General features: G+C 34.4%; 1 long non-coding RNA gene across 1 annotated transcript in view; it reads left to right on the plus strand.

Moving 5' to 3' along the window:
• The window catches only part of LOC144232301 (uncharacterized), a 130205-nt gene extending 112900 nt beyond the window's left edge, over positions 1-17305 (plus strand). Inside the window, exon 3 of the long non-coding RNA XR_013335359.1 lies at positions 17217-17305. This is a non-coding gene — a long non-coding RNA (uncharacterized LOC144232301). The remainder of the gene's footprint in view (positions 1-17216) is intronic.
• Positions 17306-17948: the final 643 nt, after the last annotated feature.

The raw sequence follows: 17948 nt of genomic DNA on the forward strand, positions 1-17948 counted from the left end.
ATAATTCAATAAACCTGTTAATCCATTGTATTTGATGATTTCTTAACAAGATTCATAAATACATTTAGAGTTGTTTTTATTAGATTAAAAACATTGTGGGAAAATAAGATTGTAAAAGACATAATATTAGCCTACTGGAAAAAAGTACTTAAATGAAATGAAGTAAACTCCTATTATCAAGACAAGTTTGTATACTTCTGAGTTCTGTTTTTCTAAAAAGGAAGTGTCTTTAATTTGGAACATTCATCAATTTAAAGATTAAAAACAGCTGAAATTAGAAGCTGATATACATATATATATGTATATATATAATGCACTTCAACTTCCTGAACTCAATTTTGAGTCTTCCTGAACTTAATTTAATTTTCCTGTACTCAATTTGATACATACAGTAAGTTTATTATGACATTGTTTATTATGACAATTGGTTTATTTTTGATGAATGTTTCTATGAAATTTTCTTAATAACTACCACAAAATCTCTAAACTCTTGAAAAACAGTTGACTACTTTTATTCAAAGGCAAAATTCTTGAATTACTCTGAGTTCCACATATTGTATTTACATTTTTAGTTTCTACAATTATCCTTCTTGATTCTTATTACAGAGTTATCCAGAAATCACCTGGGTTCATCTTTGTTAAAAAAATAAAAATATAGCAGATGCATTATAGTAATTATATAACAATTTCTGCTGCAGGCAAAAAGCCTCATTCAGGCATTTTAATTGAACCAGCTGCATTTCAACATGCTAATGAATATACTCCATTTGATCTTCATAAAATCTACATTATAACATATATGATAACAGAAATAATGTGGTAAAATGTTTTATATTTGGGGGAAACAACCTTTTTCATATAATATTTTAAATTATAAGTGTATTTTTATTTTTCAGATAAACTCAGGAATAGCTGTATGTATAATTTTAAGGGGACATGAGAGACCAATTATTGTGAGAAGAGATGGCTTTGTGTATAGACTTTCATTAGATTCAATGTTCACGAGTTAATCTCTTATTTTGCAAGAATAGATCATACCTGAAATAATCTTTCTTAGTGATAATTTCCCCATAATATGAAATTTTTCTTGCATCTGTACTGTCAGTACCAAATATTTTAATTTTTAGTTAGTAATAAAGTATCAGTAAGTATTTTAGTAAAAATAGATCTTGTAAGTTGCTTTGTTTTGAAAATGTAATAGCCACTAACTTTAATTGCTAGATATTCAGTAGCCTGACTTTTGCTTTGGTTTGTTTTGATACTCTTTTACTGTTTTGTCACCTCATCTTTTAACTATCTTCTGTGATAAATTTTTTAATCTTCTTTTGTCTTTCCCTAAAGGAGAATTTTCTGTATGCAAAGTAACTACTTCCACTAACATTTGGTTTTGTCCTTTGGTACCACACAGTTATGAAGCCTTTCAGCTGCAAAGATAGAATAAAGAAGAACAGGATACAGGATGAGAGAAAAGGAAAGGGGGAGAAAAATAGGGGATATGAAACAGAAACAGAAGAAATTTTATTTAACAGAAGCAGGTATAAGTAAAACCACTAACTTTGGAAAAAACAAATAGATTAAAAAGATTAGGAAATAAATATTAAAATAAAAAGACATCATAGGATAAAACATATCCTATTGTTATTCATTTCAGACAAAGCAAACATAATCTCATTAATAAAAAGAAATTAAATTCTCCTAGAAGATGTTAATGTCAAAATATCTATACAGACTTGTCATAAAAGCATAATCTTGTACCATGAAAATATTCTGGTATTTTCCTTGTAAATATAATTCTCTGGGACAGGAAATTCCAAATGACATCAATTTCATGTTTCAATTACAAACCCAGTTAGAATTATTTTAGAATAAAAATGGGATGCATATTCATTTAGAAGCCAGATGTCTTATTAAATATAATTTCCTCTGTTGGCTGCCATATATTAAGGGCAGATTTAAAACAAGAACAGCTTCTGTGAAATATAATTATACCCCTTGTGTGGCTTTCACGGTCATGGAGGCTGGAATATGAAAATAATTGACAGAAAAATCTGCAAAACAGTGTTTTCCTTTGTCTAAAAGAATGGCTTAACTTTTATTATCAGCTGTCATTTTCTTTTGCTATTACAGAATCTTGTATTGTCTAGGTTATGTTGGATTGATTGATATAGTCATTCAGTTTCCTGTTATGACTTTTTCAGAAAAAGCCTCTCATTGTCCTAACATTCAGCCATCACATAATTTGGTGAAGAGTTCACATTTATTTTTTTACAGTTTACTTAGTCTTATAAGAGCTCTAAAATGGATACTGTACCATTAAAGACAGAAGCTTAGCTACATCTGGTGTTTGGGAGTGAGAGTTATTTTGGTTTCTTTTTATGTGCCCATCCTGATGAAAGAATGATTTCTGTACTTATTGATGCTTTGATTTTGCTCCTTCTCTTTAACAAAAAAATCCTTAAAGCATATATCTCCCAAAAAGAAAGATATTTGCTATCTTCTTCCTGCTACTTGTGTTTAACGAGACTGGAAATTATTGGCAATTGGAAAATCTTGGCAATGAATGATGGCCTGATTCTTAAGATAAAGTTTGCTCAGGTGCTCTCTGTCCAGTGGACAGAACCATAGAATCCAGAAGCTGTCTGGTTACATGGTCCAATAACTATTCAATACTTCTGTTCTAAGTGTTTATACAGATCAAGTCTGGACACTGGCACTGGTGAGGTGCTCATGGCTCACAAGGTATCCCCATTCTCTCTTTGGACAACTCTATTAGACAGTTCTCTATTAGATTGTGCTGAAGTCTTCCTAAAGGTTTTGTTTACTGAGCACACTTTTTTTTTCTTTTTCTTTTTTTTAATCACACTTCTACTTAATGGCAACGCAAAGAAATTTCCTATTCCATTTTCCATATAACAATCCTTTGTATATCTGAAGGCAGCTTCTGCTCTCTGAATCTTTTCTTTCCCAGATTTAACATTCTCAGTTCCTTAATTTCTATTTCATATTAGTTTTCTGACAAGCCTGGTCAATCAGGAATTCTTAATCCTGCATCTACTAGCAAGTTGATATGACTTGATCCTCTTGGCTGTTTTTAATCAAAACATTTTGAAAAACAACTATTTCAACTTTAAAAAAAAACATATTTTTGTTTTTTTGAGAGAGAGAGAGAGAGTGAGCAGGAGTTGGGGAGTGGCATAGAGAGGGGAAAAGAGAATCACAAGTAGGCTCCATACACAGTACAGAGCCCAATGCGGGGCTATATCTCACTACTGCGAGATGACCTGAGCTGAAATCAAGACTGGGATGCTCAACTGGCTGAGCCACCCAGGTGCCCTCAACTGTTTTGACTTTTTAATCAATTATTTTTTCTATTTAATAAGGGTTCTTCAAAATCTACTTTGTATTATGAAATATTAAAAATGCAAAAAAGTACATATATCTGGACTGCAAATAAAAACAAATCCAAAATTAGTAACGAGAGGCTTTATTTGAGAGGATTTTTGCAAGATAGGGCAAAGGAGTATTGCAACAGAATGTTTTGACCATAAGATGTGCAGGCATCTCAAGAGTCAGGCGAAAGAGGACTTTTTTTGTGTAATGGGGTGGGGAAATGGGATGAAAGACTAGCAGAACTGGCTAGTAGATTAGAGAACATCCTATCCTGAGGCCAGTCTGTTCTGAGAAGGACCTGTGAAGGGGAAGTTGTCTGCTTGCCAAAGTTCAGGGACCTGGGGCTAGGAGAGAAGCTTAACTACAGTTGAATCAACACGTATTTTGTTCTGATTGTTCACTTGGGACAAGCAGTTCAGCTAATCACTTATGAGGCAAAGAATTTGTATGACTATGTCAAAGATAAACAAGGGGGCATCTGTGAGTCTTATCTGGTATACATGGGGACCAGTGGTTCTTTGCAGTAAGCCATTTTGTCCACACACAAAAGGATAGGTGGGGAGATTTCTTCAACCATCCCTGTTTTCCAGTATAACAGGGCTTCAGTAAAACTCAACATCGTTACTATTTACCCCCTTATTTAACAAATGTCAACATTTTAAACCATATTTGTTTCAAAAACAATTAAAAATACATATTACAGATACAGTGAAACCTTGCAACTTCTTTCATTTCCTTTTTTCCCCAAAGTTAACTACTATGCTAAGGTCCATGTATATCTCTTTTTGTTATATCATTAGACTTTGCTGCTAATGTATGATCCACTAAACACACAAACACACACACACACACGTACACACACACACACACACACACACTCCACAGTATTGTTTGATGAGTTTACATTTACTCAGTGGTATCTATGAAATATGTCTGTTTATGTCTATCTACATCTATATCTATGTCTATATTTGTATCCATAGTATATCTACCTCACTTTTTTTTTTTCACTAAGTGGTGAATCTTGAGATCTGCACAGGTTGATACATTTCTCTCTGGTTCATTTATTTTAACTATTAATTATTATATGGTATTACCCTATTGGAATATTCAGTTTTTCAAAATCCATTCTTCCCTAGATAGATATGCAGGGTGTTTTAACTTTTTGTTTCTATTACAAACAATAAAGTCTTTTTGGTGTCTACCTTTTAGATTGTGTACATATCAAAGAGTTTCCCTAGGGTGTACACCTAGGAGTGGAGTTTCTGGAGCTCCACTATACTGTCAATTGTTTCTCTAAAGCTGTGCTCATTTATATCCATCCCTCTTCCCCAGCAGTCTATGAAAATTTCTTGTGCTCCATATTCTTGTATTACTTTATATTGTTAGGCTAAAGTTTTTGCTATATTGTTGTTCATGAGCTGGTATATCTTTTTGTTTCAGTTTTTGGTTCCTGATTAGTAACGAAGTTGGGTTTATTTTAGTATATTTATTGACCATTTAGTTATTTATTTTTGCAATATAGCTATTCATATTCTTTGACCTTTTTCTCTTGAGTTGTTTTGCTTTAATTATTGATTTTAGATACTTCTTCATGTTTTCATTATACTAATGTTTTTGCTGATTATATACATTGAAAATATTGATACCTAATCTTTTGCCTGTGGTATCTTTTACATATACATACACACATATACATATGTATGTATACATGTATGCAGCATTTTTATATTTGAATGTAGCTAAGTGTTTCAGTCAGCTTAAGTTAAAGCATGCTCTGATAACAAAACCCAAATCTCAGGGTTTACTGCAACAAAAGTTTATTTCTTACTCATATTCACATAGGTTGTCAGGCTCTGTCTGCTCCATATCTTCACTTCAGATACGACAGATGAAGACACAGCTTCTATCTTGGACCTGCAGTTGTTGGCTTAGAGAAAAGAGTCTGTAGACCCACAAGAAGTCTCTCTAACTTTTCTTTGCAAGTGGCACACATCACTATATACACACCCACATTTCATTGGCCAAAACAAGTGACATAGAGTGAGGATATATGATCTCCCACAGTTGAATCTGGTAGGAGGGGCAGCAAATATGTTCACAGTGGTGCACTCTACCATTCCAGTTTTCTCAATCCCTTTCTTTGTGATTCGTGCCTTTTATGATTGATGTGTTTAAGAAATAATTTCCTATTCAAATAGCATAAAAATATTTTCCTATACTTTTTGAAAGATTTGATTTTTGTATTTATGTTTTTGATCTATATGGAATGTAGTTTTGGGTATGGTGTGAGATAGAGATCTAAGATTATTTTGTTTTTTCTTTCTTTTTTTTAAAGTTTATTTACTTTGAAAGAGAATGAGCATGAGCAGGGGAGGAGCAGAGAGAGGGAGAGAGAATCCTAAGCACAGAGCCCAATGCAGGGCTTGGTCTCACAACCATGAGATCATGACCTGAGCTGAAATCAAGAGTCAGACACTCAACCGACTGAGCCACCCAGTGGGCCTATTTTATTTTACTTTTTCTTAAGGATAATCAAAATGCCTACCAGCATTCATTGGCTATTGTATCCCTTTTCCTCTGATATTTTTAATATGATCTGTGCCATATATCCAGTTCCCATGTATATGTGATCTCTTTCTGCCATCTCTTTCAGGTTCTGTTTGTCTATTTGTGTATGTCTATGCCAATTAAAAAATAAATATATTTTTTTAAATTCAGAAATCTATCCAAGTATGGTTTAGCCTTGGGGTTTTAATTACTCAAGGGGTACTTTTTTCTTCAACTTGAGGTCTAGATTGAAATTATTATTGTTATTTTGTTTGCTTGTTTGTTTTCCCCGGAGGTTTCCTTCCTTTCATGTAGAAAGCCTGTCTCAGGACTTGATTTTCTGTGCCATCATTCCTGGGCATTCCCTCCAGATCCATGGTTTCTGTTCTTTACTTACATCTCTGACATTGAGTTCCTGCTTCATTTCAAGTACTTGAGATTTACCTTCCTAATTTGTCATTATTATCCAAGTATGTAAACTAATTTGGGGCTTATATTTTATCCAGCATTTTGTTATGTTGGTAACATGAGGAGAGTCTGTACACCTTAGTCTGCCCTGTTACTAAAAACCATAAAGGACTCTTTAAAGTTGAAAATTTGTAATATTCAAATGAAGGAAGATCTAATTAGATTCAGTGGTAACATGATCAACAAAAAGGTATTTTTATGGATCACAGATATTTTCAGGGTGTCTCAAGTTATATATTGAAACAACTAGCTTTTAAAATTAATTAAAAAGCTATTTGTTACCCAAGCTACTTTGATAGGCATACTCAGCTTATAGGAAATTCTCTGACGCTATTCTTCACTATGGTGTGTTGAATTTAATGTCTCTGCCAACTTTCTCTGATTATTCTCAATAAATATCAGAAACAAACTGAAAGAAGTTTTCAGATTTCTCTCTGTGTGTGTGTGTGTGTGTGTGTGTGTGTGTGTGTGCGCAGAAGGGAAGGAGGAAATGGGAATTAGGGAAAGGGAAGAGGGAGGGAAATTTTTCTTTCCTTCTTGCCCTCTCCCTACAGCTGATCCTTTTCTCTGAGTGGCTGAGGGTAAGTAACACACCTGGATTTACATCCAATAGCACATCAGACACTAATTTCATAGATACTTACAGTGTGTGGGAGAAGAAAAAGAAAATAACTTTTGATAGAATTATTTTTGAGTTCTAAGACCACAAGCATTAAAAGGGTTTGGCCGGCCAACATATTATTTGTAAACCAACATTTTAATATTCTATTTAAAAGAGATGGAACAATTTATCTTAAAACTGAGACATTGAATGTCAAATTTCAATGCATCTGCTGGGTTGTAAGTGTTCATATAGCTGTATTGTGTGCAATTCTTGAAAGCTGGCTTTGCCATAGCTATAACTATAGGTAGGCTATTGTGATTTTGTCTGTGATCATAAAAAAAGAAAATCACTGGATTTTATAATCCCAAGAGCATCTGAAGAGGCAGAAGCAGAGATCACTGAAGCATTGCAATTACTCTAAAATAAGACTTTCAGTCCCCCTCCCCCAATTTTTCAATTAAAATTAAAATAATACTTTTATTTTTCAAATAGACTCACACTTAGAAATACTTCAACTTAGGTAAATTCTGAATGCTGATGAATAATATTTAGCTTAGGTTTTGAAACATGTGGTATGAAAGAGTTATGTTGAACTTTTGAGCTTCGGAGTGTCTAAAGGATATTCTGAAATTCCCTATTCACAGCACTGTAAATTTAGAGAGAGAATGAAACTATGTTATACTGATATTTCATTCAGGACTAAGTGCCACCATAAATTTACTAAACTATGAGCTATTTACTGTTTATAGTTGTAATATTCAGGGACAGGATTTGTGTAGTTTATTAGTTTTTTATGGTTGCTGTAACAAATTACTACAAATTTAGAGGCTTAAAACAGCACACGGTTATTTATCTCACAGTTTCCTGGATTAGGAGTTCAAGAATACTATAGCTAGATCCTTTTTCAGGGTTTTACAAGATTGCAATCAAAGGACCAGCTGGGTTACATTTCTTTCTGGGGCTCAGGGTCATCTTTCAAGCTTCTGTGATATTTCACAGAATTCAGGTCGATGAGGTTGTAGGCTGAAGTTCCATTTTTTTTGCTGGCAATTAACCAGATAACTCTCAGTTCCTAGAGGCCTCTCATAGTCCTTGACACATGGCTTCTTTACAGTATGGCAGCATACTTCTTTAAGGTCAACAGAAGAATCTCTCTCTCTCTCCAGTCTGAAAGACAGTCTTACATAATGTAACCGCATAGGAGTGACTATGCCATCACTTTTGCCATGCAACATAACCTAATCAAGGGAGTGATTATCTTACTACCTTTACCATATTCTGTTGACTAAGAAGCAAACCATAGTTTCCTTTGTACTGAGGGGATTGTGTACAGACATGATGACTTATTGAAGGTCATGTTAGGGAGAGTCCACTGTACTTAGTATACCCAAAACTATTTAATTAGATTATATGCCATATTAAAGTTTCCTAGTTTTTCACTTTTCTTTTTTTTTTAACATTCATTTATTTTTGAGAAAAGGAGACACAGAATCGGAGGCAGGCTCCAGGCTCTGAGCTGTCAGCACAGAGCCTGGCATGGGGCTCAAACTCACGAACTGCGAGATCACGACCTGAGCCAAAGTCAGACACCCAACCGCCCATAATTTCATTTTATAAAATGTTAAATTGAGATATAATTAAAGAAATGTAATGGAAAAATGTGAGTCAATGATCACCATTTGGTGGTTTTGAATTAAGATTTATATACCACAACTTCTTTATCCATTTATCTATCAATGGACACTCAGGTTGCTTGCATATTTTGACTAGTGAATAATGCTGCAATAAACAGGGGTGCCTATATATTTTTGAATTAGTGTTTTTTATTTTCTTTGCCTAAATACCCAGTAGTGGACATACTGGGTCATATGGAAATTCTATTTTTAAGTTTTTAAGAAACCTCCATACTGTTTTCCATGGTAGTTGTACTAACTTGAATTCCTACCAACAGTGCATGAAGGTTTCTTTTTCTCTACATCTTTGTGAACACTTGTTTCTTGTGCTGATTTTAGCCATTCTGACCGGTGTGAAATGATATCTTATTGTGGTTTTGATTTGCATTACGCTGATAACTGGTGATGTTGAGTATCTTTTTTTCTGTCGTCTTCTTTGTAGAAAGGTCTACTCAGATCCTCTACCCATTTTTAATTGGATTATTTATTTATTTATTGTCTGGAAATATGCATATATATGTATTTCTAAGATGCATGTTTTATGAGAAAACTGTAAGGAATAGAATGGTGTAGCATATCATTTTTGTAGAAAAAAGAATATATCGATAAATGCTTATAAATATAAGGTCTATCTTCACAGATACAAAAAAATTAGCACTAGTGTTTGCATCTGGAGAGAGAAACTGAATGTCTTGGGGAACAGAGGAAGGAAGATTTATTTATATTTATCATCTTGTGTATTTTGAATTGTGTGCTATGCAGATATGCTCTTTATTAAAGAAAAAGAAATTATATAGCAATAACAAAAGCTGTAAACACAGGGAGGAGTAATTCAGAGGCCTGGTTTATACAGCATGTTTTTGCATCATACTTCCATTTGTAAGGAGTTCATGTTATAAATATTTAACATGCATCATAAATAAGTGAAAAGATGAGTTCCAAAAACTGAGAAAAGATATTTATTTATAACATATAGAACCAACAAAGAGTTATTACCTAGGACATGTAAAGGTCTCTTACATATCAGTAAGGAAAAAGGCAAACAAACTGATAGAAAAATGAGCTAAGATATGCACAGGTAAATCATAGAAGAGGAAGTTTGAGGCTAACAAACACATGAAAAGATGATTATGGGAGGGCAAATTAAAGTGAGTTATTATCATTTCACACTCCAATATTAAAAGTTTGATGGTAAGAAGGATCAACGAAGATGGATAGCAATAGCAGGAACTGCTGGTGGTGTGCAGGCAGATTGGTACAGCTACTTTGGGGAATAATGTGGTCATGCCTAGCAGAGTGGGAGATGCCCCTGAAGACTCTGTGACTTGACAGTTCCAATCCACATGTCTTCAGGGGAAACATGCATAAGGATGTTCACAGTGGAAGTTTTTAATAATTTTTTTTTTTTTAACAAATGTTGATTTATTTTTGAGAGAGAGAGCGAGAACATGCATGAGCAGGGAAGGGACAGAGAGAGGCGGACAGAGGATCTGAAGCAGGCTCCATGCTGAGCAGAGAGCCCAGTGTGGAGCTCAGACTCATGAGCCATGAGGTCATGACCTGAGCCAAAGTCGGATGCTTAAACCTACTGAGCCACCCAGGTGCCCCTGGAATTTTTTAAATAAAAAATTTATTAGATGTATCAGTAATATAATTCTCAAATATTTTATCTTAGAATTTCTAAAGAATGTGGCAATTGACACCCATGGCATCTATGAAATCGGCTTTGCTACCATGTTTTTACTATTTTAGTGGCTTGCCCTAGCATTTGCAGTATACAGTTACAACAAATTCAAGTACACTTTCAAATAACACTGTACCACTTCGCAGGTACTGCAAGCACTTTATATTAACCAAATCTGATGGTCAATTTTATGTCTCAACTGGACTAGTCAAAAGGTGCCCAGATTAAACGTTTTTTGCTGGATATGTGTCTGTGAGGGTGTGTTTCCAGGTAAGAGTAACATTTGAATTGATGGACTCGATAAAGTAATTGCCCTTCCCGATATGAGTGGGCATCATCCAGTCTCTTGGCCTGAATAGATCAAAAGTTGGAGGAACAAGGAATTTACCTTTTCTCCCCCTGCCTCAGTGATTGAACTAAGATAGCTCATCTTTTACTACCCTCAGATGGGATTTACACAGTTGGCTGCCCCAGCTTCCAGGCCTTAAGGGCTCAGACTGAATTGCACCATAGGCTTTCCTGGGTCTTCAGCTTGCAGATGGGCAGATACTGGTATTTCATAACCTCCATAATTGTGGGAGCCAGTCCTTCATTGTGTGTATGATGTGTGTGTGTGTTTGTGTGTGTGTGTGTGTGTGTGTGTGTGTGTGTGTGTATCTCCTATTGGTTCCGTTTCTCTGAAGAACTCTAATATACCAAGTATTCCTAATTCCTCACTCCCATCCCTTGTATCATCCCTGTCATCATTTCACTTATAAAGAATCATTGAAAATATTGTTGATATTATTATTTTGAACTTTTCTGTTAGGTTCACTAAGATTAAGAAAAATAAAACTTTTTATTTATGTTCACTTATTCTTTCTCCAGTATTCTTCCTTTCTTTATATAGATCTGTGACTGACCTGTACCATCTTCTGTCTCTATGAAGGACTCCTTTTAACATTTCTTGCAAATCAGATCTACTAGCAACATACTCCCTCATTTTTTATTTTTCTGACAAAGTCTTTATTTCTCCTTCACTTTTGAAGAATAATGTCACAGGACACAGAATTCTATTTTGGTGGTTTTTCCCTTTTAACCGTTGAAATACTTCACTCCACTCTCTTCTTGCTTACATGGTTTCAAAAGAGAATTCAGATGTAATTCTTATCCTGTGTTCCTCTCCATAGGCAAAGTGTTTTATCTGCTGGTTTCTTTCAAGATTTTTTACTTTTTATTATTTTTTAAAAATTGAAATATAATTGACAGATAACAAGTTTTTTCTTTAGCTTTAATTTTTTGTTTTGAATATGATATACTTAGGTGTGAATTTTGTTTGTTTTTTTGTTTTTTGGCATTTATCTTAGCCAGTGTTCTCTGAGCTTCCTGGAGCTGTGATTGGGTGCCAGACATTAATATGGGGGAAATTCTCAATCATTGTTCCTTCAAATATTGTTTTTGTTCCTTTCTGTTTTTGTTCACCTTCTGGTATTCCCATTATATATATGTTGCACACTTCGTTGTTGTTCCCCAGTTCTCAGATGTATGCTCTGTTTTGTTCTTAGTCTTTTAATCTTTACTTTTCAGTTTCTATTTACATATCTTCAAGCTCAGATATTTTTCCCTCAGCTATGTGTACTCTACTAATGAGGCCATCAAAGGCATTCTTCATTTCTTATAGTGTTTTTGATTTCTAGCATTTCTTTTCGGATGCTTTCCAAAGTTAAGTAACTTTTATTTCAATCAAGAGACAAAAAGAAGTCTTGTGAATTTTTAAAGTATGGGGATAAAAATTAAACATGCTCAACAAAAATTGTCACATTCCTTGGGAAATGCTGATGGAAACCAAATCAGTCTCTGACTCCTCCAGAATAAATAAAACGAATGGTTTGTTTTTCCATTTTATCCTTCATCAGTTAAGTACTAAAAGGAGAAGCTTTAGTGGCATTTTTCAAATAAGATGATAGCTAGGGTCATTGCGTGATACTTGACACTTAGAATTTCTCTCTCTCTGCTTACATTCCCATCTATTCTTGTATTTTGTTTATTCTTATCTCTTAGCATATTCATCATAGTTGTTTTAAATTCATAGTCTGATGATTCCAACATTCCTGTTGTATCTGAATCTGGTTCTGATGCTTGTTCCTTCTCTTCAAACTGTGTTTGTTACATTTTAAAAAGATGGACATTGATATACTGGTTAAAAGGAACTCCTATAAATAGACCTTTAGCAGTAGGGTGGTAAAGTATGGGGGAAGGGAAGTGTTCTATAGTCCTATGATTAGGTCTCAGTCAGTTAGTGAGCCTGCACCCCTGGTCTGTCAACTTCCCAGGGGTATCTCAACTTTCCCCCCTGCCCTAGGTGGGGCAGGATGACTGGAGGGGCTGGAGTTGGGGTTGAGTGGCTGTAGTCCCTTTGCCCATGTGTATGAGACTATGATAAAACCCCAGTAGTTTAGAGTCTGGTAAATTAATTTCTCCTGAGGGTGCATTTGTCAAAAAAAACCCAAAATGCTCTGGTAATTTAAAAATGGTTACTTTACTCCTCCTCCTGTAAAAAGCATGAGAGGATTTTCTTTCAATCTTCACTGTGAGAACTTGGTAAAGGTCCTAAGGCTAATGTGTACAAATGTATGGGGTCCCCTAAAATGACTCTCCCTGGAGTTTTAACTCTTAGACTTGTCCCAGTACTTCTCCAGCAAACTTAATTACAGTTCAGGTTTTTCTACCCTGGCACTGATTCTGTTCAGGGGCATTGTCTCAATATTGAAAAATTTGAAACATCCTAAACATCTGTCATTAAGAAAAGGAATAATTAAGTTGTTATATTAATATAATAGATTACTATAATGCAGTTTAATGAATGTATTGATTTATATGATTTGAAGTGGCAGTATCACAAAAACATAGAGTAAAAAAAGATGTAGAATAGTGTACACAAAATAATGCTAGATGTTTATGGATACATATGTATGTAATAAAAGTAAAATATTATAACAGAAAGGTACATACCTTCTTTAGGATAGTGATTCCTTTGGAGATATAAGGAGTAATTGAATCAGTGAGGGATAAAACAGAAACTTCATCTGTATGTAATATTTTATTTTCAAAAAGAACAAAAGATTCAAAGCAAATACAGCAAAGTATTAATACTTAATTATGCGTTCCTTTAAGAAAGCTAATTAACTGCCAAGTGCTTTAATTTTCTTTGCTTTGACATAGAGACAGTAGTAATACTCATCTGGTAGTTGTTTTGAGGGTTAAATTAGCTTACCTATACTTTTTTTTTTCTTTTTAAGAGAGAGTGCAAGTGAGGGAGAGGCAGAGAGAGAAGGAATCTCAGTAGGGGCAGAGGGAGAGAGACAGAAAGAGAGAGAGAGAGAGAGAGAGAGAGAGAGAGAGAAGCAGGGCTCATGCTCACCTAATGAGGGGCTCAAGCTCACCCTGTATGGGACTTGAACTCATGAACCATGAGATCATGACCTAAGCTAAAGTCAGATGCTTAATGACTGAGCTACCCAATGCCCTCTCTATATTTATAATATATTTTAAAAAATTATAATAGAAATTTAAAGAAAAGTTAATATGAAAAAAGAAATATTTAGGAATTTGGATGAACTTAAAAATGACATTATGTGGGTTATTATTGCAACAATTTCTACTATACTCAACTCAAATTAGAACAAATATATCTGCTAGCACTCCTTATTCTAGTTGTCATTTTATTTGAAAAATGCCACTAATGCTTCTTCTTTTAGTGATTAACTAATCAATGATAAAATGTTAAAACAAAGCATTAGTTTTATTTGTTCTGGAAGAGTCAGAGTCTGATTTGGTTTCTGTTAGCATTTTCCAGGGAATGTGACAATTTTTGTTGAGTGCATTTGATTTTTGTCTCCATAATAATAACTCACAAGGAGACTTCCTTTTGTGTCCCTAGAAATACATCTTTTTTTCAAGCTCCTGGTGGAATTTATTACTGTTTCTATTCATTAACAAAATACCAGAAAGCTGCAGAAGAGCCTTCAATGGGTACAATAGAAAGAACCAGAATATTCCTTGAATGATGCTTGTATGTCTTCTCTTTTGATTTTTCCTTGTCGTCTAGTGTGGGTGGTGCCTCTGATCTGATTGACAACTTAGTCCATGTTTTCTAAATTATTAGAGTCTTTATGGTATATCAGATTGCTGTTATCTTGCTTAAGATTGCTTTGGAAAGTACAGTGCATTTGAATAACTTGGAAAATACCTTCTGTTTAGGGAAATGCTCGTTCTGTGCTCCATGTAGTCAGTAAGCCTGAGATTATTTAAAAAAAAAATAAAGAAGATAAAGCCCTCTGGGCATTAACTTTGTAGCTTTAAGTGAAAAGAAATCTACACAGCTATATGGACTAGGAAAGCTACAGTTCGAAGCCCAAAAATTCTTTTGTGAAATAGCATGTTTTTGGGACATGTGCTTTGTGGCTAAAAGGTTTCTGTAACTGTAATATAAAAGTAGGTCTTTTTGACTCAAACCAAAGGAAGAAACTGTCAAAGCATAAATTCCTTTGTGAACTCAATGCCTGTAGCAAAATAAGAATAAGGATATTTTTTAGTAATTCTTGTGGAGTCCTTAGGATGAATCAGAACATGACCTTATCTAGGTCAGATATTCTCTCTGACTGAAAAAGTCTTGGAAGTCCCAGCTTTACTTTGTAAAACACATAGTCAGGCACGTACACATTCATGGTGTGTGCATGCAAATATGCACACACAAATGCACCCCATATCCTTTATCTGGCATTGCTCTGAAGAATGAAGTTTTCTCTATATAAATGAAACTTAGTCAACTAAATAGAATAGTTTAATATTTAATATGAATCTGCTTTCTTTAATAAATATACCAAACACATTTTAACTTTTTTTTAATGATTCATCCATCACTATTAATAATTAAATATGATGTTTGTATTTCTCTGTAATGATTTGCTTTTATTCCTTCCTCCGTCTCCATTACAAAAGCAATACTCATTATAGAAAATCAGAAATACAAAGAGGAAAGCACCACTTATTACATTTATCCACAGATAATCAGTGCTAACTCTGTGTTAAGTATTTTCAAATGCACAGTCATATGTATATACATTCTTAAACAAATAGAAACATTCAGTAATATCTTTTTTGATCTGCCTTTTCTCATAGAGATTTCCCATAAATACTTCTTTTTGTATAGTAGACCCATACCATTTATAATGATGCTCCACTGTATGAACACGTTATGCTTTATTTCAACAAAGCCACACTATTAGATTATGTTCAACATTCTTTTTTTTCTTTTTAATGTTTATTTATTTATTTTGAGAGAGAGAGAGAGAGAGAACACATGTAGGGGAGGGGCAGAGAGAAAGGTAATCCCAAGCAGGCTCCTATTTTGTGCTGTCAGCATGGAGCCCAGTGTGGAGCTCAGTCTCACAAATTGTGAGATCACAACCTGAGCCTCATTCAAGAGTCGGATACTTAACTGACTGTGCCACTTAGGCAGCCCTCAACATTCTTATATCACAACACTGTGTTGACTGTACATGTATATGTTGGTATGTGTATGTGTATAAATATATATCTTTATATGTATCCTTGATTATTTCCTTAAAATAAATTATTCAATATGAAGTTTACATCTCAAAAAACATATATATTTTGAAGCTTTTGATGTGTTTGGTCACTCAGGGCTACTATTTGTTCATGTATCTGGTGTGACTATGCAGTTCGTCTAGGGCTGGTCCACCCCTTGATTGTTCAGTGTCTGTGCTGCACTGGTGGTTAAATACCCTGAAATAGTTATTTTTTGCAAACTAAATGAATGTGAAAGTTACATGAATGTGTAGTCCCACTTAGAGTTACATTTTGGAGAGAGGTGAAAAGATCTCCTGTAAAGGTTTTGTTTTTATTCATGAGTAAAAATATACATTTGAAACTCAGAAAAAAAAAATTGAACCTAGAAATTCTGGGGCTAAAAACCAGATGTTTTTTCAAGGATTAAACTATGTACTTAATCCATGAAAACTACTTAAAAGATTTAAGCAGGCACTTCACCAAAGTTATATGAATAGCAACTAAAGACATGAGAAGGTGTTCCACATCATGAGTCATTAGGGACATATACATTATGAGAGCACTACACACTGATTGTAATGGATAAAAAATGAATAGACAAATTCTAAGTGCTGCTAAGAATGCAGAAGAACCAGAACCATCCCATATTGCTGGTAGAATGCAAAGATGGTAGAGCTGCTTGGAAAACTGTTAACATTAAACACACACTTATCAGATGACTCAGCAATTTTACTTCTAGGTATTTACCCAGGAAAATAAAAACTTCTGTTACACAAAAACATATATGCAAATCTTTGCAGTGGCATTACCCATAATTTCCAGAAACTGGAAGCAAACCCAAATAGCCTCCACTGACGAATGCATAAAAAAGAGTGGTACATTTATGCAGTGAAATAGCACTCAGAAATTTAAAAAATGAATATGCATACTGACACATGTAGGAATATGATTTAATCTGATATTCCTTAATGGTCAACAGGCCACATAATATATGGTTTCACTTATTTCACAGAAAAAGAAAAATTATAGGGCTAGGAAACAATTCCGTGGTTGCCAGGAAATGGGGCTGGAGTGAGAGGGAGACTTTAAAGTTGTATCATGAGGGAACTTTTAGGGTGAGGGAACTGAAAAATACTGTATATGATTGTATACATTTGTCAAGACTCATAGAAATGTCAGTCAAAAAGAGTTAATTTCACTGTGTGGAAATTTTAAAAGTGAATGAAAATCTTTATTTAAATTTTAAATTAATAATTTTTTAATTCTATTTTTATAGGAAAAAGAAAATACCACGCTGAAGCGTCTGTAGTGGCCATGGGAAAGTGTATTGTACACTTCCATCGTAGGGGAGAGTGACTGACTGAAGGGCCCAGCTGCTGTGCTTGAGATCCTTTGCTGCACTTTGCCAGTGACTGAGCATGGCAGGGATAACAGCACAAGTCCATGCTCTGGCGTCATGGGATTCCCTAGTGGCCCTTTTGTACCTCTCATAGATTATACTGGTGAGTAGGCAACTTCTGCCCAACTTTCTTTTCTTTCTCCACTCAAGTCAGACTTGCATGGTGGTTATGGCTTTCTCAGGCTCCCTGGCTTCCTACTCAGTTGCTTTCACACAGGCATTCCTCTGAGTAAAATCCTTGCATGCTTAATCTTGTGTTGGCAGCTTCTTCTCGCAGGACTTGAACTAACACAACTTCCGGTTTTGTACTCTATAGTTTGATCACCACAGAGATAAAATGCACAACACATTTAAAACAATATTTTACCTAATCTTTTCTTTTGTAAAAATATTTGTTGAAGTACAATATACATAAAGAAAAATGAATAAGGTGTAAGTGTACAGCTCTATGAATTTTCACAATGTGAAAATATTAGCCAGATAAAGAGTGAGAGCATTTCTAGTCACTGAGAAGCACTTCCTCTTCCAATTTATGCTGTCAGTGATTAATTCCCTCTCAAAGGTAATCAGTGTCCTGAATTTTTAACACATAGATCTGTTTGCCTGTTT

The sequence above is a fragment of the Crocuta crocuta genome, unplaced genomic scaffold (assembly GCF_008692635.1).
Source record: "Crocuta crocuta isolate KB4526 unplaced genomic scaffold, BGI_CrCroc_1.0 scaffold134, whole genome shotgun sequence".
NCBI classification, from domain to species: Eukaryota; Metazoa; Chordata; class Mammalia; order Carnivora; family Hyaenidae; genus Crocuta; species Crocuta crocuta.